Genomic DNA, 14,189 nt, shown 5'->3' on the forward strand with positions numbered 1-14,189 from the left:
GCTCTACGTACCAGTACATTGTGTATTTACCCCCTATATTTTAGGATCTGAGGCTCAGTCCTGGGGTCTCGCTAAGGAGTAGAATCATTGTCAGACGTTTGGAGTTGGTGAGCCTCACTATTTCGGAAGGCCTTATCTTATGTGATGTTTTTAATTGTTTATAGTTCATGGTCCAACTGGGGACTTGTCCCAAATTCAGGTAGATGTTCTTTTTTCAGTTTAGTAGAGATTTCACAGACTTGTATTGGATGGTTTCAAGTCTTATTGAACTTATGCCTGTATTGTTTAGTTGATATGATAAGATGCTCATGTTTACATTTTGTTTTTCCACATTTCTATAGTATATGAATTATGCATATGATTTCCAGTTATAAGGGCTGTTGGGCCTTCATGGTTTGGGATGTCCGTCGCGGCCAGGGCCTCGATTTGGGTCGTGACAAATAGATTTTCTCATGGCTTTTATGAATTATGTATGGTTTGATTTGAGGGTTTTGAATTTAATTTGTTTAAATGGTTTTTCCCATGATTATTATAGATTAATTATATTTGAATTATTGATTTGTACATTGTGCATGGGAATGGTGAATAAAATTAGGGGTACAAGGATTTCCTAAATTTGCAAACAATAAAAATAGGGGTACAAGGATTCCCCCATACTTGTGAATAATGAAATTAGGATACAAGGATTTTCCAATTAATTGGACTTTGTTGTTGAAATTGATGAGAACTACAACCCACTTGCATAATCGATTTTGGAATATGAATAATCTTTTGGCTTGGCCTACTTTTTCTTAAAACTAATGCATTGCATAAATGGCTAACGGATAATATAAGAATGATCTTGAAAACCTTGTGGGTAACAAGGATTCCCCCAAGTGAATGATTTATGAAAACCTTGTGGGGTACAAAGGAATCCCCCAATTGATTTTATTGATGAAGTCTGTGGGGTACAAAGGAATCCACAAAAGTGTTGGCTTAATGACATTGCTTGCAAGCTATAGTTGGTATGACAATAACACCTAATAATGCCTTAACAATTGACTCCTTAAATTAATGGATGAATTGTGTGTTTAATATTTTAAATTGGGCTTAAAGGGGGGTAGTGTAGCTATTTGTGAAGATAGAGGTCCCAAGGGACCGATACTGGAAACTCATGTTTGCTGGCATGAGGGTTGGTCTTAATGACTGTGTGCTCATAGGGAACAAAGGAATACCCCAAGTGGATATATATACTTGTATCATGGTTAGCGTAGGGTACAAGGGAATCCTCATCCTTTCATGATATCTTCAGTTCGTGCGGCTAACACGCACTGGGGCCCAAACAGGGGGTTGCAATTAGACCCATATAGCCCGTGGGTATTTATGATAGTCAAGCTACACAATCCAGGCTAACATTTTAAAGTTCATGCTAAACCTTGTCCCTTCTCCTATCATTATGAATATATATGTATGCATATATATATAAACATACTATTATCTCCGTGACGGCATCCAGAACCATTATGGCCCGAGCCTTTTTATTCTCTTCCTAGAAATCATACACATCATTCAAACAGTACAAAGAGATGCGAAAGTTTCAACATACAAAAACATGGTCAATATTATAATTTAACTGAATGATCTAAAATAAATTTCATAAACCTCCAATAGTATCTAACATCAGTCTACGATATCTGTAATACATAGGAACCAATGTCTTATCTAAAACTGGGACAAGGCCTCCAGTAGACCATAGTAGAAGAAAACAACAAAATCTGAAAATCAGACCTTCTAGAATAGAGAAGACTTACCAACTGCAACTTCTGATGCACTCAATCCTATTTCTGGATGGGACCCTGGGACTGTGCCTCAGATCCTGAGATAAAGGGGCTCAATACATATGTAATAGTATGCAGAGTAATCCAAAATCAAAATACAACATTTACACAACATAGGTGAGAGCTTTTATATAAATAGTGTTACAAAATAATTTAAAAGCACATGGGCATAGTAAGATGAGTTTACAAACACATTTCTTTCCTTTGTATATCCATTTACTTTTGTATTATTAAGCTAGATGGTACACCCTACAAATTCATGTTTAAACAGACCACCAAATCTTAGTTTGCCGCCAAGTTTAGAGTTCTAGTGAGGGAAGAACACGCAAGATCACAAAGCAGCGGGTCAAATTTGCCAATCAATTTAGCATGTCGTGGTTGGGCACTAGATCACAAAGCAGGACTCCTAACCATGGTCCTGAATTGGGATGACATAATAGAAGGTACACAAGATCACATAGCATGGTACTATAGTCCCGTGTCAACAAATCATGGTTTCCAGCATAGAGTCTCCTGACTCATGCTTTCTTCAGGTAACCATCCAAATCATATTAGTCTAATTTTAGGTCATTAAAAGTAAACATGCATTATGTGAACAACCTCCTTTTCTTTTTCTTTCAAGGGCAATTTCTCGATAGGGTATCATCATACCCTTAACTTGCAAGTCATTTATAGCCCACCATTTCACAGCCTTTCGCATACCAATCATTCAACACATACATATTGATTATCAAAACCTTAAAACTTAAGAAAATCATCATTTGTTTAAAAATTAGCCATCAACATTGGTTTAGCATAAGTCTATTATTCCAAAAAGGTTTTTTAACCATGCTTTCAATAGTGTACAATTCAATACCATACAAGTACATAAATATCATCATGGATTTAAGGGATTCACAATTCATATTCAAAACCATCCTTCAAGTTCAAAGTACATATTTATATATATGAAATCATAAATCAAGGTTATGAAAAGAACTCCCATGACCATTAGATACCTTCATCAAACTATGTTCATAATACATTCTTTTAAAACAAATTCTCTAACTCACCACATGTATAGATACTTATAAATTTTGAAACTTTGTAAAAAAAAGATTTAGTAGAAAACACATGCCCATGAGATTAAGAGAATTCCACGTACCTTAAGTAGTTTAATTTGAAAATTGGAACTCCAATCTTGACACTTTTCTTGAATTCTTGATCTTAGAGTATGGACTCTTAATCTTTGGAAGGGAGGTTAGGGTTTTATTTCTTAAGAAATTTGAGTAAAAATGAGTATACTATGCCCTAAAAATGCTTTAATCATCAGTTAATATGATTAGGAATAATAGGAAAAAGACGAGACTGCCCTCAGACTTAAAAGTTGCAGAAAAATCCAGATTTTGAAGCTTACCATTGAGTGGTATTGGTCCCACCGAAATAGCACCACTGAGCGGGCTAATAGCAGTGACCCTACCTTAGGACGACTCCAATTTGAAGGTTTACCGCTGAGCGGTATTGGCTTCACCGCTATTGAACTGTTAAGCGGTGTAATCTCGGCAGCCCACTGCCTTCCACAAAAAATGCTTTAACTTTTCACTCGGTTATTGGATTTAAGAAAAAATTTTATTGTTGGAAAGAAAACTCATAGACCTTTCATTTAATACATAGTAGACCCTCTAATACGGTATGTATAAGAATTTATGGTAGATTGAAGTCAACCCTAGTTTAGATACTCACTACACTCAATCGATAGGAAAGCTTTCAACTCGTCTTTAAGTTGAGGGACCTCTATGATCTCAATTAATGCTCAAATATATTCCTACACTACATAATTGATTAACACACTAAATTTGTATAGGAATTATTGGTTTTTGGAACCTTTATGCATAGGAATGGCAATTTATGTTCTATCCCCAATTACGTTTTTTAACATTATCTCCTTTGGGATCATTCATCCCCGAATGATGACTCAGGATACAACAAGCATGATTTGAAGAACTAAATGGAAGAAAAAAAGTAGTAAAGGATTTGTAACTTTTAAATTATCACTCCTGGCTTCGAAAAGAGTCAGGTACCTCTCACGCATATCATCTTCTAACTCCTAATTAGCTTCCTCGGCTTTTTGATTCCTCCACGCACCTTAACTGAAACTATTTCCTTACTCCTCAACTTCCAAACTTGTCGATCCAAAATGGCAACGGGTCTTATTTATACGACAAGGAGTCTATCACATTGATCTTCTCTATAGGTAATACTAGGGAATGATCTCCAATGCATTTCTTCAATATGGACACATGGAATACTGGATGAATAGAAGCCAGGCTTGCGGGCAAATCTAACTCATAGGCAACCCCACCAATCCTCTTCACAATTTGATATAGTCCTATGTAACGAGGACTAAGCTTACCTTTTCTTCTGAATCGCATGACTCCCTTTTTAGGGAGAATTTTAAAAACACCTAGTCACCGACCTCGAACTCTAGTTCCCTTCTCCTATCATCGACATAGGATTTTTGGAAACTCTGAGCTATCTTAAGTCGCTCTCTAATGATCTTGACCTTCTTCTTTGCCTGATGAACAAGGTTAGGCCCAACTAGCCAGGTTTTACCCACTTCATACCACCCAATTGGTGATCTACATCACCTCTCATAAAGTGCTTAAAAAAGAGCCATCTAAATACTGGCATAGTACCAATTGTTGTAGGCGGACTCTATCAAAGGCGAATGATCTACCCAACTACATTTGAAGTCAATTGCATAGGCCCTCAAATTATCTTCAAGGGTCTGAATGGTGCGCTCAGCTTGCCCATCAATTTGAGGGTGGAAAGCAGTACTCAGGTTACTTGGGTACCTAAACCCCTCTAAAAAGACCACCAAACTGTGAAGATAATTACATACGTCGATAGGATATAATGGATACTAGTTACCATGCAAGCAAACTATTTCCTCAATGTACAGCTTGGCATAATCATCTCCCAAATAGTTAGTCCTCACTGGCAGAAAGTGAGCTGACTTGGTCATCCGGTCCACAATCACCCAAATGGAGTCATATTTGTTTGGGGACTTTGGAAGCCCCATGATGAAATCCTTATTGATCATATCCCATTTTCACATAGGCAAAGCTATTTCTTGGGAAGTACCCCCTGGTCTCAAATGTTCTACCTTGACTTGTTGACAATTTAAGCACTCAGAAACAAAATCAGCAATATTGTGTTTCATATTGTTCCACTAGTAAATAACCTTAAGGTCATGATACATTTTAGCAGAGCCTGGGTGAACAACATACCTCGAAGTGTGAGCCTCGTCAAGAATTCTTTCTTGCAAAACATCCACATTCGGCATATATAACCTACCCTGATACCTCAAAATCACATCACCTCCAATTTCAAATGCCATCACCTTCTGTTGACCCACATCTTTCTTAATTTGCAATAAGATGGGATCTTCAACCTATTTTTCCTTCACTTCAGCATATAGGAAAGATTTAGCTATCTCATGAACAATTACTCCTCCATATTTGGAGTCCAGAAGTTCAACCCCTAGATTCGCAAGTCAATGAATATCTTTCACCATTTCCCTCTTTCCGTTCTCAACATCAGAAAGACTGCCCATTGACAACTTGCTGAGGGTGTCCGTCACCACATTCGCCTTACCCGGATGATAGTGCAGACTCATGTCATACTCCTTTAGTAGTTCCAACCATCGCCTTTGCCTGAGATTCAGTTTTTCTTATGAGAAAACTTACTGTAAACTTTTGTGGTCAGTGAATATATCAACATGTACACCTTACAAATAATGACGCCATATCTTAAGTGCGAACACTACTACTGCTAACTCCAAGTCATAGGTGGGGTAATTCCGCTCGTGTACCTTCAACTGCGTAGATGCATAAGCTACCACCTTACCATGCTGTATAAGTACACATCTAAGTCCCACCCGGGATGCATCACAGTAAATGACATTGTATCTTTGGGAAGAGTCAAAATAGGATTGATAGTCAACTTATCTTTCAATTTCTCAAAACTAGTTTCACTAAGTCAAACCACATGAATTTCACCTTTTTCCGCATCAACTTGGTACGTGGAGCAGCTATGGAGGAAAAACTTTCTACGAACCTTCTGCAATACCCTGCCAAACCCAAGAAGCTATGGATGCCGGTTGGAGTCGTAGGTCTAGGCCATTTCCTCACTACCTCAATCTTTTGGGGATCCACCTTAATTTCCTCACTAGACATAATATGCCCCAAGAAAGCAATATTACTAATCCAAAATTCACACTTGGAAAATTTTGCATACAATTATGATCTTTTGGGGTCTGAAGGATGAATCAGAGGTGACTGGCATAATCTTCATCATTCTTGGAGTAAAATAAGATGTCTCGATGAAAACTATAACAAACAGGTCTAGAAATTGACAGAACACCCTATTCATTAGGTCCATGAAAGCTGCAGGGGCGTTGGTCAATCAAAAGGACATGATTAAGAATTCATAATAGCCATATCGAGTTCGGAAAGCTATTTTGGGAATGTCAGCCTCCCTAGCCTTCAACTGAAGATACCCCGAACAAAGGTCTATTTTAGAGGAACATTTTGTACCTTAGAGTTGATCAAACAAATCATTAATTTCGGGAAGAAGGTATTTATTTTTAATAGTAACCTTATTTAGCTGACGGTAGTCTATTCACATACAGAGGGAACCATCTTTAGTAGGCACAAAGAGTACAGGTTCACCCCAAGGAAAAATACTAGGATGAATAAAGCCCTTATCAAAAAGATATATTAGCTGTTCTTTCAACACTTTTAATTCTTCAAGAGCCATTCTTTATAGTGGAAAAAAATAGGCCAGGTGTCCGACAATAAGTCAATGCCAAAATCTATCTCCCTATCAGGTGGTATCCCTGGGAGGTCATCGGGAAAGACTTCTGGGAATTCATTAACTACAGGGATAAACTGGAGGGAAGAACTTTCAATACTGGAATTGTTGACCCAAATAAGATGATATAAGCAGCCCTTAGAAATAAGCTTATGGACTCTGAGATACAATATGAATTCCCCCTAGGTGCCATAGAATACCCCTCCCATTCTACCACTGGCTTATTCGGGAAGGGAAAAGTGATTTTTTGGGTCCTACAGTCTAGTTTGGCATAACACAAATGAAGCTAGTCCATTCCTAAACTAGAATCAAAGTCAACCATATCAAGCTCTATACGATCTACCATAGTATTACGATTACAGATAGACAGAAGATAATTTTTATACACCCTTCTAGCCATTATAAAATCACCAATAGGAGTAGAAACAAAGAAAAGTTTTGTAATTACTTCAAGATCAAACACAAAATTGACTTCCACATACGGGGTCACATAAGACAAGGTAGATCCTGGGTCAAGCAACACATACATATTGCGGGAGAAGATTTCCAACATACTCATGATGATATCTGGTGAAGCCTCTGCATTTTTACAATTGGACAAAGCGTACAACCGGTTGCTACTGCTCCTGGTAGCTAAAGCAGCACCCTTAGGAGGAGGAGCTGTGGAGGTGTCTTGGGACTTAGCCCCCTGTATTACCTCCGGCTGAAGGGAAATCTCTCTAAATATGGTTCCCTGGGTAGTTCTTCCCACAGATACTACAACGGGGAAACAACTAAGCGGGATATGTCATGCTTCCTTGGAAATGGGTGTCCTACATGCTCTAACTACTATTAGCTTGAGGATTAAAGGGCCGCTGATCACGTGGAGGTCTAGGCACTGGGGCACTAGCCAAAGGCTGTGTATTACCCTAAGTATTTTTCTTTGAACACCTATTACCCTAATTTCCATCCTAAAGCTGACTGTAGTACTGATCTGCAGATCTGACCCTCTTGGCCTGCCTGTATTTCTATCTGGCCTCGGCTAGTCTCTTTTTCTGCTATTTAATTTATTGCATAGGTATGGACAGCCTGGAGAAGCCCATATTTCTATTCAACATTGCTCATTTGCACTCCAACACTAAGTCATCTAAAAGACTAGATGCAAACTTCCTCATACGGGCCCTTATATTTCCCGCCAAGTTTGGAGCATAACGGGATAACTGATTGAATTTTAGGGTATACTTATTGATGCTTATCTTCCTCTATTTCAAGTTCATAAACTCTTCAGCCTTGGGATCCCTCAACTCCTAGGGAAAGAATCGGTCTAGGAAAGCTTCCACAAATTCGGCCTATATAGAAGGCTCAACATTATTTCTCCTCGAATCTTCCCATTCATTATACCACTAATTTGCCACCTCTTTCAGCTGATAGGCCGCTAGTTCAACCTCTTCCACTTTATCTGCATGCATAACCCTAAAAATTTTCTCCATCTTATTCACAAACTCTTGTGGGTCCTCAAATATTGTACTCGTAAACTTAGGTGGGTTCAGTCTCATGAACTAGCGCGCCTGTGTGGTCTCGGATGCACTAGACATAGACCCAATATCTTTCGACCGTTGAGCCTATCAAGCCACCAAATTGTAATCATATACATCAACTATCTAAACTCAGTATTTGATACCTCTTTCTGGGAAGGTTGGGTGGGGTTAGTCCTAGAACGGGGAGCCCTAGGTCCCCTGGGTGGGCTGGTCTGAACAGGAGGGACTCTCGGAGTAGCAACAAATTCAGGAGTGTGATCCTTATATCGTTTCCTCATCCCATGGGTAGGTCGGACATCCTCATCTTGGGAATTATATTCATTGAAGTGATGGGGAGGCATGATAGCTTTCTGAAATACAAAAGATCATTTATTAGAGGACCTTCAGACTCTACAGTATGAACTAAATCACCAAAAAAGGGAGACATTCCTAAATGCCTTATAGGCTCATGCTTATAAGTGTGGCGGGCTACACACCCATAAATGGGACTCTACCCGACATAATTTTGCAGACATCCTGGGACCATAAACCATACTTTGATACCAAGTTTTTCACAACCCAAATCGGGGCCCTTGCCATGCGGACATCCCAAACCATTATGGCCCGAGCCCTTTTATTTTTTTCCTGGAAATCATTCACATCATTCAAATAGTATAAAGAGATGTAGAATTTTCAACATACGAAAAAATGGTCAATATGATAATTTAATTGAATTATCCAAAATAAATTTCATAAATCCCCAACAGTATGTAACATCAGTCTACGACATCTCTAATACATAGGAACCAATGTTTTATCTAAAACTGGGACAAGACACCAGTAGACCATAAACAGAAGGAAACAACAAAATTTGAAAATCAATCTCTAAAATAGAGAAGGCTCACTAACTGCATCTTCTGACCTACTCAAGCCTATTTCTGGAAGGGACCCCGGGACTGGGCCTCAGATCCTGAGATAAAGGGAGTCAATATATATGTACTGGTACATAGAGTAATCCAAAAACAAAATACAACTTTTACAAAACATAGGTGAGAGCTTTTATATAAATAGTATCACAAAATAATTTGAAAGCACATGGGCATAGTAGGATGAGTTTACAAACTCATTTCTTTTCTTTGAATCTCTATTTAATTTTGCATTATTGAGATAGATGGTACACTCTACAAATTCATGTTTACACAGACCACCAAATCTCAGTTTGCCACCAAGCTTGGAGTTCTAGTGAGGGAAGACCATGCAAGATCACAAAGCAGCGGGTCAAATTTGCCAATCAATTTAGCATGTCGTGGTTGGGCACTAGATCACAAAGCAGGGCTCCTAACCATGGTCCCGAATTGGGATGAAATAATACAAGGTACACAAGATCACATAGCAGGTACTATAGTCCCGTGTCAACAAATCACGATTAACAGCATAGAGTCTCCTGACTCGTGGTTTCTTCGGGTGACCATCCAACTCACATTAGTCTAATTTTATCTCATTAAAAGAAAACATGCATCATGTTCACAACCTTGTTTTCTTTTTCTTTCAAGGGCAATTTCTTGATGGTGTATTGTCATACCCCTAACTTGCAAGTCATTTATAGCCCACTATTTCATAGCCTTTCGTATACCAATCATTCAACACATACATATTTATTATCAATACCTTAAAACTTAAGAAAATCATCATTTTTTTAAAATTATCCTTTAACATTGTTTTAGCATAAGTTTATTATTCCAATAGGGTTCTTAAACCATGCTCTCAATAATGTACAATTCAATACCATACAAGTACATAAATATCATCATGGATTTAAAGGATTCACAATTCATATTCAAAACCATCCTTCAAGTTCAAAGCACATATTTATATATGTGAAATCATAAATCAAGGTTATGAAAAGAACTCCTATGACCATTAGATACCTTCATCAAACTATGTTCACTATACATGCTTTTAAAACAAATTGCCAAACTCACCACATGTATATATACTTATAAATTTTGAAACTTTGTAAAAAAAAAGATTTAGTAGAAAACACATGCCCATGAGATTAAGAGAATTCCACGTACCTTAAGTAGTTTAATTTGAAAATTGGAACTCCAATCTCAACACTTTTCTCGAATTCTTGAACTTAGAGTATGGACTCTTAATCTTTGAAATGGAGGTTAGGGTTTTTGTTCTTGAGAAATTTGAGTAAAAATGAGCATACTATGCCCTAAAAATGCTTTAATCATCATTTAATACAATTAGAAATTGTAGGGAAAAGATGAGATTGCCCTTACACTTAAAAGTTTTAGAAAAATCTCAATTTTGAGGCTTACCGCTGAGTGGTATAGGTCCCTCCGCTATAGCACCACTGAGCGGGCTAATAGTGGTGACCTGCTACCTTAGAAAGACTCCGATTTGAAGGTTTACTACTGAGTGGAATCGGCTTCACCGCTATTGCACCGCCGAGCAGTGTAATCCCAGCAGCCCACTTCCTCCCATGAAAAATGCTATAACTTTTTAGTCGATTATCGGATTTAAGAAAAATTGGTACCTTTGGAAACAAGGCTCATAGACCTTTTATTTAATATATAGTAGGACCTCTAATTCGGTATATATAAGAAGTTATGGTTGATTGAAGTTGACCCAAGTTTAGACACTCACTAAAACTCAATTGATTGGAAAACTTTCAACTCGTCTTTGAGTTAAGGGACCTCTACGATCTCAATTCATGCTCAACTATATTCCTACACTACATAATTGATTAACACACTAAATTTTCATAGAACTTATTGGCTTTTGGATCCTTTATGAATAGGAATGACGATTTACGTTCTAGCCCGAATTGCGGGTTATTACACATACATATATACATATATGTATATATATGTACTCATGTGTAATTGTGTATTAATTTTTGAATTGGTTTTAGAATGACAACATTATTTTATCCCCTTATCCCTGAGTTACATATTAGCTCTCAACCCGCTAACCATCTCCAGAAGTTGTATCCCCACGTGATGCAGGACACGAAGATACTTCTGCTTTTTCTACTTAGTGGTTAGGTGATCATTGGATAGATCATGATTCATATTGAAGTAGTGATCTTTTGTTATTCGAAAGACCCTCATTTCATGACTTTAGTTTTATTTTGTCTCAGACTATTTTATATTATGAGATGCAATAACTTTCCGAAAATCCCCTGATAAGCACACACATTTGTTGGTGGATTATTGGTTCCTTGTTCATTCATGTAGATATGGTCATCATACTCCTTAGTAGTCAACTTTATGTTTGTATCTATAGGTGTGTTAGCTAGTTTAGCTACACCATATCTCAGTTCAGACATAAGTTCTAATGCATATTTCCTTTTGGCGCATCAGTATACCTTTTTTTGATCTTTCAAATTTAATACCCAAGAAAAATCTGAGTTCACCTAGATCTTTCATCTTGAAGGCTTGTTGCATCTTGTCTTTTATATCTTTAATTAGTCTTAGAGTGTCTTCTGTGATTAACATATAATATACATTGACTAGGACAATGGTAATACCTTCACTGTTGTGCTTTATGTATAAAGAATGGTCTTTTTGACTCTGCTTGAATCCTATTTTCATTAGAGCTTCAGATAACTTGGCATTCAATTGCCTAGGAGCCTGCTTGAACTCATATAGGGATTTTAAGAGTCTACACATAGGTTTCTTCCCCTGGATCTTGAATCATGTGGAAGATCTATGTAAATATCCTCATAAAGATTACCTTGTAGGAAAGCATTGTGTACATCCATTTGATGTATGTTCTACTATTTTTGAGCTGCAATAACAAGAATTGTTCTCACTGTTTTCATCATAAAAACACATGAGAATGTCTCTTGGAGGTCTATTCCCTCTTGATGACTATAACCTCTGGCAACCAACCTAGATTTAAATCTTTTTACCTCAATAATGGCTTTGTATTTTACTTTGAAGATCCATTTATAGCCTATAGGTCTTTTCCTTTCAGGTAGAATAGTGATCTCCCAAGTTTGATTCCCTTCAAGTGAATCATTCTCATTCTTCATTGCTTTTATCCATCTAGGATATTCCATAGCTTTACTATAGTTGGTAGGTTCAGTAGTAGTAGATGCATTTCTATGCATGCCTGGTAATTAAGAGATAGTTTTTCATAACTCAGACATTTACCCAAAGCATAGGGTGCTTCCCGATGAATGTTTTGGGACACAAAATCCTTTAGCCATAAGGGAGCCTTTCTTGTTTTGGTAGTCCTTATTACAGGTTCTAGTACTTATTTCTCAGCTAGAGGTATGTCTGTAGTATGATCCTGATCAACCTGCATCTCTGTAATTTGTTCTTGCAACATATGATCAGCAGGTTCATTTGATGTTGGTTGAGCAGTTAATGTACCTTGTGAGTTCCTAATATGTTGTGTATCCATATCTTACCAATGCACTAAGGTCTCATTCAGCTTAGCAGGTATAATATGTTGAGATTCAGGGAGTCTTTCTTTGAAAGGGAACATATCTTCTCTGAAGATGACATCTTTGTAGACAAAGAACACCTTGTTAGTATGATCATATGTAGATAGCCTTTCTGAGTTTCAGAGTAGCCCATTAAAATACATTCTCTAGTTCTAGGCTGTAGTTTATCTTTTTGTTGAACTATTTTAGCTTAACATAAACAACCTAAAGTTCTCATATAATTGATGTTAGGTTTCTTACAATATAGTTTCTTATATTGAGATATATTTTCTAATATAGTAGTAGGCAGCCTGTTAATGATATAGATAGCTACTTTGACACACAGACCCTAAAATTTTATAGGTATTGCACCTTGAAATCTTAGAGCCATAGTCACTTCTAAAATGTGTCTGTGCTTTGTTTTATCTACTCCATTCCATTGAGGGTTGTAGGCATATGATGTTTGATGGATAATGCCTAAATTTGTGAACGAATTATGACATACTGAGTTTACAAACTCAGTTCCAGTATCAGACCTAATGATTTTAATGTTTTTATCAAATTGAACCTTAACAAACTGAATAAATTGAGAAATTGAAACACACACATCAGACTTAAGCTTAAGTAAGTAGATCCAAGTAATTCTAGAGTAGTCATCAACCATTGTTAAGAAATATCTATTTACTTTGAACTTTATAGGACCCCTATACATCCATGTAAAATAAATCAAAGATGCTAGAAGTCTTAATACATGTAGCAGGAAAAGGAATTCTGACTTTCTTAGCTTATGGACAAACTGAACACTCAGAGATACTACTGGTTGATATACTCTTATTTATGGATAGGATTCTTTTGAGTACATTAGTTGAGGCATAGCCTAGTATTTTATGCCATAACACTATATCTAGCTTATCAATATCAATACCAGAATCACAAACAGAACTAGAGACAAAATCCGTAAGTATAGTAGGTCTTTGAGTAATCATCTCAGCATCATTCTTAGTAGTGAAATTGACAAAGATATATAATCCATTAGCTTTTCTACCAATTCCCTTCACCTTCCTATTGTAAATATCCTGAAACACACATAGATTAGGAGAAAAAGCAATAAGGCAGTGTAATTCTTTAGTAAGTTAGATACTAAAAGTAAATTGAATTTAAACCGAGGTAAGTGAAAGACATTAGTAATAGTGTCCTGTTTAAACACATTACATGCCCCAACATAAGTAACCAGAGATATATCTCCATTTGGTAGGTATACTCTCTTTGGCACATTAATGGTGGTTATAGATGTCTGAACTAGAGCACTGAGATCTGCAACCATGTAATTGGTTACACTAGTGTCTATAATCCATGAACCCTTATAGGTGGAGTCTATTGACTCTACCATTTTACTCGCAGCATGAGTGAATACTTCATCTTGTCTTCTTTGTTTAGTAAGTGCAGGATCTGAGCATATTGTTCATTAGTAAAGAAGCATGGACTTGGCTGGTGTGCAGATCCTTCTATCATGGATATGATAGTAGTTATAGTTCTAAGATCTTGAGTCCTTATAGATTGAATGACCTGTATCACTCG

The sequence above is a fragment of the Capsicum annuum genome, chromosome 1 (assembly GCF_002878395.1).
Source record: "Capsicum annuum cultivar UCD-10X-F1 chromosome 1, UCD10Xv1.1, whole genome shotgun sequence".
In the NCBI taxonomy this organism is placed as follows: Eukaryota; Viridiplantae; Streptophyta; class Magnoliopsida; order Solanales; family Solanaceae; genus Capsicum; species Capsicum annuum.